At 43.5% G+C, this 13,246-nt stretch overlaps 1 protein-coding gene across 2 annotated transcripts in view; it reads right to left on the minus strand.

Moving 5' to 3' along the window:
• The window catches only part of EPHA4 (EPH receptor A4), a 143,722-nt gene that overhangs the window by 86,203 nt on the left and 44,273 nt on the right, over positions 1-13,246 (minus strand). The window lies entirely within an intron of this gene.

Here is a 13,246-nt window from a genome sequence, read left to right on the forward strand (position 1 = left end):
AGCCATACAAACCATCAATCCTGGCCACCAGAGTACATCATTCACAGGGATGACATGCAAATGTGAAGCCATTAACACCGAACTTGATTACCCGTGACATTTGAGAGAGGGCCAGGCTTTTTGATGAGTTCCTATTGTCTTCTTCACCCTTTGATATTTGGGGTCCATAAAGACTAGTGGCTCATTACATCTCCACTGATTACAAATACCAGGTCAAGGCACTGAGTAAGGGAAGCAGCTGGTCTTCACTCCCACACCCAACACTACCCCATATGCATCTAATACGGAGTCTGTGCGATCAGCGGTATCATGTAAAAAGTTCCCCCATTAGAGGTACGTGCATTTATTCATCCATTTCACTCATGTTTTAGCAAGCACTGACTGAGCCTTTACATAAGAACAGTAAATGGTCAATATTTACTGAGCACATACTAAGCGCTAAAGGGCGAGAAATGTGTTCCTCCTTCCACTGCTCACCCTTACATCTCAGTGAATGTTCTCTGGCAGAGATGCCTGCGGACTATCATGGGGTCCTTCCCTGTGCGCCTGCTTGTAGAAGGAATGGAGCAGAAAAATGGTACCCAAAAGAGTAAGGAGTCCTGCGTGGAATACTCCTGATGAAAAAAGAGCTTAGGCAGGAAGCCCTCTCCCCAAACCCCCGGAAATCGAAGTGACTGTTGACTGCCAACTGGTTGCAAACCGCTGTGGTGGGCACTCCAGGCACCCACCACGCTGATTCAGACAAGGACCCTCTATCTAGGGAGATCACAGCCCGACGGGTGAGAGAAGCGGTTTCCTCATTAACTGCACGTACAACCTATACTTGCTCATTTTCTCCATTTAGAAGTAGAGGTGGTAAAGAAGACTGGGAAAGAATGAAATATGTTCTGAAGGCAGGGCCAGATCAAGAGAAACACGTGTTAAATAATTATTTGATTAGCTCCGGCAGCGTCGCTCATCATTGTCATCCACACGACTTTATAGCCTGAGTTGTCACAAATTGTGATTTAGGTGCAGCAGTAATAACTGCTTGGCTCCCCTTCTTCTTTTTTGTTATGCTGATGGGGTCTGAGGATCTCCAAAAAAAAAAAAAAGGCAGCTTTAAAAGACCAACTTCCTCCATGTTAGTTATTATTAATGCATTCAGATTCTCTGCTAAGGTTTTTGACCAGGGGGTCCCCTTTGCTGTTTACTTTTTGAAAGTTGAGATTTTTTTTTTTAAAGAGAATTTTAAGAATCTGACTACTCCTAATAAAAGGAAATTGATTTATATTTCATGGATAGCATCAGGTTAAGCATCTGTTTTTGGCATTCCATGTAGTGGATTAATGACTTTTTTAGAACTACCTGCCAGCATTTAATATTCTATGTGTTTGACTATTCCAACACTGCTTATGTCTGAGAACAAAAATAAAAATTCCCAAGGAGCTCCCAGAAGAGTCCTGGTCTAGACCAAGTGAAATTTATGGGGAATCTTGCACTGTCTGTTTTTGGCACAGTACAGTAGCGACCTCGGAGATCAGAACAAGAACCAGCCGGCCAGACACGAGATAACAGTGATGACTTTGCTGTTGTACAAAATTATGTACAACCAACCCGCTCTCTCCCGCTGACTCAGGTACCCTCGTGCAGGTGGGGGAGGATTTGATCAATGATTTAACACATTCTGAAGGCATCAGGTTGACAGACTAGTGTCCTAAGAATCACTTTAAACTGCTGGCAGGAATGTGCAGTGGGAGGCAGAGAGCCCACAGGCACCTGCCCGGACAAGGATGACGGAGAAGTCCGTTGTCAGGGCTTACTGGTGAGCTTCCAAAGAACCACGTGGACAAAAGAGGGGAGCAGGGGGAGCTGCACACCTACAGATCTGAATTCCACGGCACTAGGACAACATCCTTGCCTTCATTTGATCTCCTGCGGTAAAGCACAAAGGGCCAGTCTCTAGATCCTCCTGATGGCAGGGCAGGTCGAGCGGGTCCCACCCTTAGGGGCTCTGGGAGGTTCTCCTGCGGGAAGTGCTCTGACGGACTCAGCTCCTGCTGTCATCAGTCTGGATCCGTGGGAAAGAGCAAGATGCCAAAAGCGCTTGCAGGTGAATTCTTTGTCCCTTTCAAGTGCATCTGACTTACACTGATGACTTACAAGTGTGTTTATCTTTTGTTGGGAAGGATTATCAGTTCAGTCGGTGAATCTTTTCTAGATATAAATTATAAATCACAATCAGGGACGCCAGGGGAAATACCAAGTCGTAATTTGCTCATGTGTCTGTGTCTCATCCCCAATATCAAACACGAGCAATCGTGATGAAAACTGATATGAATACAAACAAAAATGAGACCATGAGGCTGACATGTTCCCACAGGGCTGGGTCATGAAGGAAGAAAAAGTACAACTCCTCCCTTCTGCAAAATACAGATGGGAGGAAAGTGAGAGATGACCCATTTGAAGAAAGCAGGGGAACAAATCAGGCTTATTATCAAACACGAAAAGAACTGCGTATCACTAACATAACCTAGATTCATCTTGGACGTTTAAAAAAAAAAAAAAACCACTTGACTTATCCAAAACGAACTTCTAAACCAAACTTCAAAAATGACTGTGAATAGTATATAGGAAACGGAAAACTTTTTCTAGGATTCTACTTACAAGACCTGGCTTACCTAGAGTTAGGAAAATGGCTTAATCTCTTCGCTAATCACTCTTCCTTTTTATACAGCATAAAGCAATGAAAAATCATTAGCAACTCTTTCCAACCAGTCATCAAAAGTAGATCACTTTTGTGTCTGGAAAGCTGACACCAAGAGAAGACCTGCATTTTATTTATTAAAATATGAAACTTCTTTTCCTAGCCCTGAGGCTGAAATCATTGTGAAAGAGGCTTGGATTTGAAGGGAAAAGGAAAAAAAAAAAAAAAAAGTAAAAAAAGATGAAGTCATAAATCCTTTCCTGGGCTGGGGTGGGGGGGAGGCATTAAAAAAATTTGGCAGGTGTATGATCATCTGCATGAACAAAATGAAGGTTTTTTCCTCAAGGCTATGTCAAGGTTACGCTTGGTATGTCAAAAACACAACCAAGAATCCATTCCACAAGGACTCGGAAGAGCAGGAAATAAACCCAGACAGCAGGCCTGCCAGGGGGCCAGGCTCCCTGAGGAGAGGACCTGGATTCCAGTCCCAACATTTACCAACTTAAGATCTCTGGGCCTCTGTTTCCTCTAAGGACACCAGGCTCAATCATTTGTAAGATCTCTAAAATTCTACTTCTGTCTGTACTCTTCTGTGACCTGACAGACTCAGTGATTCTGAAATGGCCAAAGATGTTTTCATAAACACTGAAGTCATTTATAATTTGGTTCAAATGCCGTTCAGCAGATTAGTTGAGTACGTTTATCTTCCCCCTTCCGGGACTGGTGTGGGCTCATTCATGGAACTCGGGGTCTAAGCTTTGCCACTTACCAGCTGTGGAACCATGAGCAAGGGACTGACCTACCAGCTTACATGAACAATTCTTTTTCCCTCCAAGAAATTCATCACTTCAAACCCTTTACTGAACTGTCTCTTTACCTGTCTTAGTAGGGATTTCTGAGTGTCCCCCATGTTCTTTTAGCTATTTATTAAAATTTTTAAAAAGGAGAACAAAGGAAAGGAATGTCTTTATGGTGTCCAAGTTCACTCAATCTCCATGTATTGTGGACCACCTACATCTGCCTGGCAAAGGAGGAGGTCCGACAAGGTCTGTGCTTTCAAAGACTATACATTCTAGTGGTACGGTATCATTTAACAGGAAAACAAAACTTGTGATGCAGTACATATTGATGGGGATGTGGGGAGGGTTTTAGAGCAGGTGTTTAGGAACCATCTTTCCTAGGGGACCAATGATTTGGGCCCTGAGCTAAAAACAGGTCAGCAAATGTGAAAATATACATGGAAAAGCATTCAAGGAAAAAGAAAGTTGCAAAGGCCCTGTGGTGAGTGTGTATTAGAGGGATGGAAAAAACAGTAGTACTGTGCTGGGGAATGCTTCAAGAGGCATGCCAAGACCAAGCTCAGAAGCTCCAGAAGCATCCGTATTTTAAGACCTAAACTCTGTGAACAGTTTAAGTTTATTCTCAATATGGCAATGTGATTTGCTAGAAAATTTCAAAAGATCGTTTTGACCACCGGTGGAACATGGGATAGTAGTTAAGTACCAACAGAAGAGTGTGACCAGTGGGAGGCTGCTGAGGCCAGGGGGAGGTGGTGGTCACTTGGGGGTGGGGAAGACAGCGGAGCGGGGGTTTGTAGTTGGGTTCCAAGTAAGTGACACAGGTGCTCACGCTGCTCTCCCCGGGCTTACAAGATGTCCCTTTCAGTGGACTTAAGATACCAAACAAGTGACATAAGGAAAAAATTTGCATTTCTCCCGTGGCTCTGTCCTTCAAAATGAGCCCTGTCTAGATCTACCTGCAGACGGGGGCATCGCTTCTACTGCTAATTACAGAACAACTCTTGCATCTTCTAACACAACAGCCTTTAGGAGGCTGGTGCCCAGGCCCTGGATTTGGCCCCACCTTGATGGCAGCCACTGACATCAGCCAGCCGAGGGGCCAGATTCCTGAGCATGTTTCAAGCAGGGACTGAGGGTGCCACTGACAAGAATCTGTCAACAGCAACAGAGACATAGATGAAGTTACTAGGTTTCCAGTTGACATCACATCGCTGTTGCTGTGGGCTGTGCACTGTTGTTTTCCAAGGGAGAGCTTCCCTTTCCTGTTTCCCGGCAGAACCAACTTTGACCTAACTGGGAGACTACCGAGAGCTTGCTGGTTACCAGGAATACTGAAAAATGAAAGTAGATTTATTCAGACCTGGCACCATCCAGGCCCATTTTTCTTGATTGCCCCTGTGGTCACCGAGCTCAGTCCTTATCCTTCAGGGTAAAATGGTCCACATCTCCAGTTTGCAAGAAACGAGGTAACTTCCCTGACATCTGTACTCGCCATGAAGAAGTCTCTCCCTTACAGACTCTTACAGAGCCTCTAAGCCCTCCTTCTGCACAATTTAATTAAGTCATGAACTTCATGCTTGGAGGTTTATTGTCCATTTCTCCCATAGAACACATTTTCCCTGGTAGCTTGGTAGCAGCAGCCAATGCGCCTACCCTGTTCACTATGAAAGTTCTAACAGCGGGCACAGGATCTTTTGATATTAGCGGCTCGGGAAATGTTTGTTGAGTGAGTAAATGGATGGCCAAATGATGCCTTTAGCATCTGAACTCCGATGACCATCTCAAGAAGTTTGGACACAGAAGGTAACTCAGACCACTCTCGGTTGTGCCTTTACAGAGATCATACCGGGCTCCCTTCCCTGTTTCTGTGTTTCTTGGCTAGTGGGGTTTCAATTTCCCTTCAGACAGCCCCACAACATTATAGGTTCTGTGCTGAGAGTTGCCAACAGGAGAAACAAGACAATCCTAACATGAGCAGGCAAGGTCTGCTGCTAATCCTCACATATAGAGGAGTAGGGAAGGCAGGATTTTCACGCTTTTTTTTTTTTTTTTAAAGATTTTATTTATTTATTTGACAGAGAGAAATCACAAGTAAGCAGAGAGGCAGGCAGAGAGAGAGGAGGAAGCAGGCTCCCTGCTGAGCAGAAAGCCCGATGTGGGGCTCGAACCCAGGACCTGGGATCATGACCTGAGCCGAAGGCAGCGGCTTAACCCACTGAGCCACCCAGGCGCCCCAGGATTTTCACGCTTTCTGTTGGTGAGTACCTACCTGTCACTCAGAGAAGCAGGAAAGCCGTGGTGCAGACCACCCAAAAGAAAATGAACCCAGAGAGCAGATTAATTTTGAAAAAGCCAAAATATTTAGGTATGAATAATTTGGGGAGGAATGATAGCAGTGAAGACGGGAGGGGCTGGGACTCCCAGAGGAAAAAAGAAGTCCTATCAAAGGCAGCCCAGAGAGCTTAGGCAAATAGGATAAGAGAAAAGTCCCTTTGCTAAGTTAGTCGCACTCTCCCACATATACAATTCTCTTGGCAAAGGTTGCTTTGCTAAAAAGGCAGTCCCGTATTTTAAACAAAACATAGTGCAGTATAACACCCAGGGTGCTTATCAATGTAGGTTTTGTTTTTTTTTTTAAATTTAAAGATTTTTATTTGTTTTTCTGGCAGACAGAGATCACAAGTAGGCAGAGAGGCAGGCAGAGAGAGAGGAGGAAGCAGGCTCCCCGCCGCCGAGCAGAGAGCCCAATGCGGGGCTCGATCCCAGGAACCTAAGATCATGACCTGAGCAGAAGGCAGAGGCCTTAACCCACTGAGCCACCCAGACAGCCCTCAATGTAGTTTTAAATACTTTTTAAAAGCCTCAAAGGAGGGGCGCCTGGGTGGCTTAGTTGGTAAGGTGTTCGACTCTTGATTTCTGCTCAGTTCACGATCTCAGGGTCATAGGATCGAGTGCAGCGTTGGGCTCCCTCTGTTCCTCCCCCTGTTTACGCACAATCTCTCTCTAATGAACAAATAATTTTTTTTTTTTAAAGCATCAAAGGAGTGGAAAACAACCGAACAAGATCCATGGTTTGAGGATACTAGAATACTAAGATTCCTCAGGTCCTGTGGCCACAAAGGCAATCAGGTTTCCTCACTGCACTTTCAAAGAAGCCTAGTTTCTGAAAAGTGGTGTTTGGATCTTGAGTCCCGGACAGCAGAGCCAATGCTAATCCTGATGCCTTCGGAGGTGGAACAGAGCTGGCGATTCAAAGCAAGGTTCCCGAGGGAAAGAGAGAAGGGAAGAGGAAGGGACAACTGACAGGGAGAAAACTCATTCCCTTTTCTGCAGCTCTTCAGGCTAATCCAACACAACCTCTCTCCTCTGTTCAGCTCTAAACCCATGCTACCCAAGAGACTCTGGTCCCAACGGTATTAATGCTGCTGGCGCTGCCATTCAAAGCTAATCCTACAATGGTCCTTAGGAAGGGAGCCTGTCAAGTTTTATGGCTATAAGAACGTTAAAAGACCCGTGCATAGTGGGAGAACAACCACATTAACCTCTCAAATGTAAGGCAAAGGTAACATTCTAAACCCACAGTCTAAATAAACAAAAGCAGGTTACCTCCAACACAATCTAGAGTTCCAGCCATGCCTTTTCTATCTCTTGGCAGACCGTTTTTCTTACTCTGTAATTTCTCAGTTTTTCTGTCCCTCCCCTTACCTCTTTTGTTTCCTCTCCCATTGCCTTCAATGGCCATTAACTAGAGTTAAGGCTAATTTTTAAATACTCATTTTACGTGACCAATGAAATACAATGCCCATGCCGATGGTGCCAAGCCTGTTTAAAATCTTTCATGTGCCCCATTTGTATACCATGAAATTCAAAGGAAGAGTACAGAAACCCAAGGTCCCCAATATGCAACCCTAATTTGTCCCTCAAATATCCTACATGCAATCAAACCAGACTGTGTATCATTTGATTTTACTTGGATGGTCCACATGTTCCTAATCACTTACAAATAATAAAATCTTAACCTCTCTTCAAACCCCAAAATCAGACGTGCCTGAGTGGCTCAGTTGGCTAAGTTTCTGATTCTTGATTTCAGCTCAGGTCATAATCTCAGCATCATAAGATAGAGCCCTGCTTTGGGTCCCCACCCCGGGCATGGGCTCTGCTTAGGATTCTCTCTTTCCCTCTCCTTCTGCCCCTCCCTCTCCCCTCCTTCATCCCCCATCCTACTTTTTCTCTCTCTCTAAAAAAATAAAAAACAAAAAAACAAAAGCTAAATCAACCATCCCCTCTTATACCAAGCGTTACTACCTTCAGCAATCAGAACTCAAGTTTATTTTTGTGTATGTGACATTTGTACTTTTATGGTGATTTCCACTTTATTTCCCTTATTATCCAACAAGCAACTGGTAAACTCAGAAGGTAAGACTTACCTAGACATAGTCACATCTCTCTCTCTCTCTCTCTCTCACACACACACACACACACACACACATACAGAGCATAGCATCTTATCTTGAATATAAAGGATGTATCTTTGCAAAGTGGGAATTTGAAACTCACTATTCAAATGTTTCAAGGTTTTCAATTCCAATTTCTCTCCTCCATACCTTATTTTTGAAAGCTCATGTAATCTCTGATTTTTTTCCCCCATGCACTGGTGCCCAAACAAATGAAAGCAAGTCCATCATCCTTGAAATCTGTGTTTCATAATGACATCATAACATTCTGATGTTGCACCTGCATGTATGCATTATTTGAAATAATACACAATAGCAAAAGGTTACTACTGCACCTTCAAAAACTCTTTAAAATACATATGCATTTTACTAGCAATAGTGGTATCTGCATGTAAAGATTCAAAGAGTCTGGTTATTCCACACAGTAAGGTTTGGCCTGGTCCACAGCGTTAACCCAGGGACATCTAGCAATGACTCCCTCCCTATTCTCGTCTACTCGGGCTGTGACCTACCACTGTGAATGTCAATCAAGCAGCTATTGCTTGGCCTAACTTCAAGTGGCCAACTTTATTTCCAAACTTGCCCTTGAATGAGGAAAGGAAGAAAGCTCTATCCAAGACCAAACCAAAAGCAGGACCTCACTTCTGATTAGAAGTTGCAGAATATAGAAGAAGTGGGATTGAAACTGGCTTCAAGGTTTCCAGGCCAACTATCGGAGAGAGGAGAGATGCTATAACCAAAGTAGGGCCTAGAGAAAGAGGAGTCAGATTTGGAATGAGGTCGATTCTGCAGTCACTGACGTTGAGATTTTGCGCTGATATGTTAGGGAAGCAACTGGAAATACAGGTGTGGAGGTCAGCACAGCTGGGGATGGAGATTTGAAAAACACCTGTGAAGAGCACAGGAGTCACAGGAGTGGAGAGCTGAAGATTCAGAGAAAGTTCAGGAAGGAATTGGAAATACCGTATTTCGAAGACACTTGGAGAAAAAGTAATGAATAAGGCAGGGCATACAAGAGAACACAGAGAAAGAATGGAACTAGAATTTACTGAGCACCACCAGGGACAAGGGCAGACACTTTACACGTGTGACCTCACTTAACCTTCACTGTTTACTCCAGTTGTGACCACTGTCAGTTATACCCATGGTGCATGCAAAGGGCCTGAGAATTCTGGCACCCACTGCCACAGATCAAAGGCTATATATTCATCCTGGAGGAACCAGGAGAGTTGATGAAGAAAGTCAGAGATCAGAATTTCAAGCGGTCAAGAAAGGGGTCAGGAAGGATGAGGCCTAGAAGAGACTGGGATTGTCAGTGTCAGAGGTGTCTGTAACCTTTGAGAACAGTAGCAGGGGAGTGGTGTGAGTGGAAGCTTAATGGCAGGAATGGTCCAGTTGGTCAGTCACAATGAATCAAAAAGTTACCTAACAACACCTACACAATGACCAACTTAAAAATTATATGAAGACAACAGATTGCTATTACAACAAAGCTCACATTACTAGAATTTAAACCCAATAAACACCCATCCCAGAACATGGCTCAAGCAGGATCCCCATACTTCATTAATCTGTGTTCCATTTTCAGGAATTTTACCTTCTGAGAGTTCAATCACATTCTTACTATCTTTTTTTTTTCTTTTCATTCTTAATATCTTAACTCAAAGTCAACATCCCTTCCTATAAGTTAAAGGTGATAATAAAAATTAAATAGTAAGAGTTTTTTTTAACTGTCTATGACCATCTAGAATTTGAGAACTGAGCTCACAGCCTGAGTAATATGAACAGGGGGCAGTTACTGGGGCTCCCTATATACTCTTTTATTAGTTTAATTGATCCTCTCAAACTTTGAGCAGTATGGGCTATTATTTCTTAATTAACCAATGTACTCCACAAATACTTTTACACAACTAGTATGTGTCAGTGTTCTAGGTGGCCGGGATAAATCAGAATTCCTTGACGAATTGGTGGGGAAAGAATAATAAATACTAAAATAAAATAAAATAATTAAAAAATATATTAAAAAATGGTAAACGGTTAAAAGTGTCTTGAAGGGGCAATTAAAAAAAGTAAGATATATTTTGATTGAGAAAAATGAGGCAGCCAAGCAATGCTTGGCTTGTGGAGGGCAGTGAAAGGTTTACAGCACAAGGGACTCTGGTAGACTGGAGGTCAGACGCAGAGAGAATGACCAGAGCAAAGGCTTCTGGACATTCCGGTGTGTTGCCTCTTGCCAAATGCCACCCTCACTCCTGAGGACCAGAGCTCCACAATCCACAGGTGCGCATGAAACTCGTCAGAGGCTGCCCAGCTGACACCCGGTACTAGGTGTCTGGATGTCTGGATAAAAGAATGAAAAATAGAACCTGAGAAATTGGGGAAGGCATAGTCCCTCATCGAATACAGTCAGTAAGGCGGGTGCTAAGTTAAATTATCCTTGGTCTGTATCTTTATAGGCATTTCGCCAAACTGAGATTGAAAACGCAGGGCAATGGTTAGTGGTGTTAAATCCTGGTATATCTAGAAGTCATGAGGACCCATCGAGTTAGTCTTATAACCAGTATTACATGAGGGTGAATATTACTGGGGAAGTGCAACAGTCATTGCTGTGTTAAACGGAAAGGCAAGCTAGAGAAGATAAGAAGTATGGTCCTAGATGCTTCCCCTTTTACAATTTCCCAAATGCTCAATTATCTACATAATGTGGGAGTTAGGGTCACAAGACCCCTACTTCCATGCAGGCAAAAATAATCTGTGTATTGGGGCGCCTGGGTGGCTGAGTTGGTTAAGCGTCTGACTCTTGATTTTGGCTCAGGTCATGATCTCAGGGTCCTGGAATCCAACCCTATGTCACTGTGCTGTATTTACTGAAAAAACTCCCCGTGTAAGTAGATCTACGCAGTTCAAACACATATTCTTTAAGGATCAATGTATATCTTAATGACTTTAAGACAAGAAGATACAACATAGAAGGAATTTGTACTTGGGGTGCCTGTGTGGCTCAGTCAGTTGAGTGGCTGACTCTTGGGTTTCTGCCCAGGTCACGATCTCCTGGTCATGAGATGGAACTCTGGAGTCTGTAGGAGATTCTCTCCCCCTCCCCTGGCTTGCACACCTTCCCTCTCTCCCTTTCTTTCTAGATAAATAAGTAAAAATATAAATATAAATATAATAAAATAATAAAAAAAATAACGATCGTATGTTTATAATTCTTTAAGTTCCCAGAAGTGTGTTATCTCTTGTCTCGTTTACCTGGGATAAATGCTGGGGAAAAGAAAAAAAAGAAAAAAGAAAAAGGACAAATCTCCTAAGTCAATAAATATGTAATTTTATAACCTTCTGAAAGAGCTTACTGTTTTCAATAGTCACCAAATTACATGCCCACGGTAGAAATTTCTATTTCATAAAAGAATGCGATAAAAATTGATGATGTAAACCAGCCCAATCTGTCAAGTAACATGGCATTCACCATGGCCTCAGGGCAAAGCGGCTGCAAGCCACCCGTCCCCTCCTCTGTGCACCCCGAGAGGACTTTCCTTATGCAGCATCAAACTTACCATTTAAGCAAATGAAAACGGGGACTAGACTCAAAGTGCAACGTATATATTAAGTTAAAAGGTTAATTTTCTGACTCATGGTCTGGATATTAGAGCTGTGAAGGAAAGCGAGTCATTGTATGGCTCCCTAAATTAGCTTTCAGTGAAACAAGACACGGAAGGGGAAAAAAGGATATGTCTCCTGTTTAGGTCCATTAGTTCCAGCAGCGGGATGCTGCCTGTCACACCTGTGCTGCCTGTCCCGGTGGAGGCGGGGCGGCCAGGCCCCTGTCCGGATGTCAGGGCCGGATGGAATGTCCGAGCTGCCACACAGGGCTAGCTGGGACACCTAACCCTCAGCTGCGGCTCCCTCCATGAAATGGGGACACGATGGGGAAAATAATGAGAAATGGGCCAGAACAGACTTGGCTGGGTGCTCAAAATATGCTGCCTTTCAGATACCCTGAGGTCATCCCCAGGAAATGTAAACTTAGAGCCTATATCCTCCACCTAGAAGAGTTTCCTCTCCAAATGGAGATCCCCTGAAAAATGTTGCCAATAGAAGAGGCTAGGAGTGGACAAGGGAGAAAAATCCGACGGAGTATTTTTATTTTTATTTATTTTTTTATTTTTTATTTTTTTTAAGATTTTATTTATTTATTTGACAGACAGAGATCACAGGTAGGCAGAGAGGCAGGCAGAGAGAGAGAGAGAGGAGGAAGCAGGCTCCCCGCTGAGCAGAGAGCCCGATGTGGGGCTCGATCCCAGGACCCTGGGATCATGACCTGAGCCAAAGGCAGAGGCTTTAACCCACTGAGCCACCCAGGCGCCCATTATTTTTATTTTTTATTTTTTATTTTTTTTAAAGATTTTATTTATTTATTTGACAGACAGAGATCACAAGTAGGCAGAGAGGCAGGCAGAGAGAGAGGAAGGGAAGCAGGCTCCCCGCCGAGCAGAGAGCCCAATGCGGGGCTCGATCCCAGGACCCTAAGATCATGACCTGAGCAGAAGGTAGAGGCTTAACCCACTGAGCCACCCAGGCGCCCCAGACGGAGTATTTTTAGGCATTGTGTCCCCGTTAGTGCTGGATATTGCCCATAATCCTATTGCGACTCTGAATTAGATGCGGTTTTCCCTATTTTATTTTCTGGATGACAAAACAAAGGTTCAGCAAGGGAGGCAATGAGTTAAATGGCCAAAGAAGGGGTCAGAATGAGGTCTATCACATTCCAAATATAAATTACAACTAATATTTATTGGATGGTTAGAACGCAGCACTTTACCTAATCTTACTAAATACTTAAAATAATCTTACCAATAAGGAAATGCATTCTATTTTAAACTAGGGAAACTGAGGCAAGCAGTGTTAATCAGCTGCTTGAGAACACTTGGCTGCTAAATTTTGGAGCCAGTTTTCGAACAAAGCAGTCTAATTCCCGAACCACGGCGTAAAATACACACATGCCTCCCGAGGAGCTGTCTTTCCTCTAGATGCTCAGGGAAAGAGGGTCTACAGTCAAGAAAAATTCACTCACTCACACACACACACACACACACACACACACACACACATGTTTAAATTGAGAAGAGGTGTTAAAGTCCCAGTCTACTCATTTGTCTTAGAAAAACATAAAAGAATAAATTAGAATGGTATGGAAATCAAGTAAATTCAACATGTCCCATTTCTCTCAGTTCAGAAGATTTTACTAAAAAATATGTTCTGCTTCTCAACAACAAGTGTCTCTGATTAATGTCCACATGCATCTG

The sequence above is a fragment of the Lutra lutra genome, chromosome 3 (genome assembly GCF_902655055.1).
Source record: "Lutra lutra chromosome 3, mLutLut1.2, whole genome shotgun sequence".
NCBI classification, from domain to species: domain Eukaryota; kingdom Metazoa; phylum Chordata; class Mammalia; order Carnivora; family Mustelidae; genus Lutra; species Lutra lutra.